Source organism: Trachymyrmex septentrionalis, unplaced genomic scaffold (assembly GCF_001594115.1).
Source record: "Trachymyrmex septentrionalis isolate Tsep2-gDNA-1 unplaced genomic scaffold, Tsep1.0 scaffold20, whole genome shotgun sequence".
In the NCBI taxonomy this organism is placed as follows: Eukaryota; Metazoa; Arthropoda; class Insecta; order Hymenoptera; family Formicidae; genus Trachymyrmex; species Trachymyrmex septentrionalis.
This window is the reverse complement of record NW_017305180.1, coordinates 6,504,017-6,506,628: the sequence shown is the minus strand read 5'-3', so window position 1 is coordinate 6,506,628 and position 2,612 is coordinate 6,504,017. Positions and strand designations below refer to the sequence as shown.

General features: G+C 35.9%; 1 pseudogene; it reads left to right on the top strand.

Moving 5' to 3' along the window:
* The window catches only part of LOC108747569, a 5,020-nt pseudogene extending 4,394 nt beyond the window's left edge, over nt 1–626 (top strand).
* The last annotated feature ends 1,986 nt before the right edge of the window (nt 627–2,612 follow it).

Genomic DNA, 2,612 nt, shown 5'->3' with positions numbered 1-2,612 from the left:
TGCTGCTCTGGCCTCGCCGCGTCGCAGCTCGACCATACACACGCCGCCATACAGCCCGAGAGAGCCCATGGACCGAGTGAGACGTTGTTGCACGGGTGAGATGTTCCAGCCGACGAGACTCAAAGGACAGTTAACACCCTCGTGCCTCGCGCCGCTTGCGTCGAAGCTGCCCCTCCACCTGCGCCCTCCACGTCCTATCGGCCCTATGTGCCTCCGTTGTTTTGTCTTTATCCCATCCCTATATCGTCTTCTCACCACCGCGTGCCGGTGTCCGCGTTCCGCCAGTTACTCTCGTTGCGCTCGTTCTTCCTTTCCGCCTCATTTTGCCGACGATTCGTCGTGTATTCCATTGCCACGTACGTATAACGGCTCGTGGTAATGTCGACGTTATGGCTGTCATGAAAAATGAGAAAAACTTATCCGTACACACGGATACATTTTGGCGAATCCGCGAAATGCGGGGTGGGTGTGAAACGATACGGTGGGAATATTTGATACAAGACTCGCAAGATATTTCATTCCGTACTGTCCGCTTCGCTGCGGATTATGGTTTCTAAGATTGCGATTCTGAACTTATTTCTTTTACTTGAATGTTTAGAGTGCAGCGGGAATGCAGCACAGAATAACTTAAACATCTGCTTTCCGAAATGGTTTCGAATGCAACAATAAAATTTCGTTTACTCCTGAGTATCTTTCATATAGAATACACGATAATTAAAATAGAATAAATGAATTGAGAACAATGAAATGAAATTAAGAGAATTCTCGATTCTTTTTCTTGTTAAGCAAAAATTACTTTAATTACTTTATTAATTAATTACTTTAATTTAAAAAAAAATTACTTTTGCAAATAGTGTAATAAATAATTTATTCATGATTATATCACGCATGAAAAAACATAGAAAGAGAGATTAAGGATAGAGTTAAGTTGGAATAAAATTAGATCGGAATATAAATAAATTAGGGTAAAATAAGTAATTTTTATTTATTAAGGTGTTACGTAAGAAGAATAAAGCATAAAAATCATATAAAAGTGTTTTGTAAAATATAAGATGATAAATATAGTTTTACTACTATTATACTGCATTACTTTTTTACTGTATTTAGTTAGGTACTTAATATTGAAATGTTGAAAATCCTATAATATCTTATTTAACATTTTATAATAATTTACATAGATATAATATATAAATACATAACACACACATTTATAGATAACTATTCCTACATTTATTAAACAAAATTATATTAAAATGATTATTAATTAAATTTTTTCGCGTAAGGTTTATTTTACTTTCCGTAAAGATGAATAGCATTAATCGTTATTGTTTAGTAATGTACATATATAATTAAAATATTATTTTTTAAATTATCAATTGTTTTAAATGTATAACCAAACTTCACAGAACCAAAGTTTTTGTTTATTGATACTTATTAATAATTCTTTTTTTTCTGCTAAAGACATAATATTAATTATTGTGAAAAGATTCATTAATCTTTTCTTTTTGTATTTCAAGGTACGATCAATAATTTACATTTTCAAAATAATTACATTATTAATATTAATTGGTTAATGAAAGATTTATCATCTTTTCAATACATCATCAAAGTTTGAATCAAATAAATTTAAAAAGGTCCATTTTTTGAAAAAAAATTTGAACAATATCTGTAGATGAAAAAAGATAACGAAGTCCGTGACAGCAATTTTACTTAAATTTTGTTGAAAATTTGCTTACAAGTTTATTTGATAAATAGGACGAAATTTGTGCGCCAACCCCTCCTAGAACGTTAAAATGCAAATTCAAAAGTTACAAGTTTCTAGGCAGAATCAAAAGTTGGGTACCAAGCCAGAGAAGGTATCAGCTCGGACAAATAAAAAAAAAATGCATAATATATTCTGTTCAGTTTCTGATTCGCAGATGACGATTCGAAAATCATATCGGAATCGGACTTTTACACGAAAATCCGTATTCAATGTGTCCAACGTATTAGAGGAACGGAGAAACTCGCGACGCGACACGGTGGAACGTCACGTCCATACGTGACGAGAACGATAGCCGCTCTCCAAACTGCTGACACGGCAGCGGTTCTCCGTGGGATTCTCTCGTGGGATTAAAAAGTTTGATATCTGTGATCCCACGGGGTTACAAGCCCCTGTCCAAAATCGTCGCCCATACGTTGAATGTGAAATCGTGATGCTTCCATGATGGTATCTGGAATGTGGATAAACGAAACAGAAACCTTCTATTTTAATTAATTGCAGTTTGAGAGTATAAGGGGTAACGAGAGGGATGAGAAGAGAAGGAGAACAAAGACATTGAGGCTCGATGGCGCTCAGGATCGACAAGCCGTGAAAGATTTGTGCAGTCAGGACGATTGTTCGAAGTGTATTCTTTGAATGATCGACCGTAGGTCTGCGACGAAGACGCAGGCACCGTTTAATTGTCCGATTTTCTTATCGATAATAATCTTGGTTATTAGGAAGCGTCCCGCTTGGCGAATAAATTCTCGTATCGGGAGGGAAGTGCCGTTTGTGCTATTTACACTGAGAAGCGTCAACCGCATCAGTTGAATAGCACGATAGGATAAAACGAGGTCGATTCTACTTGGAG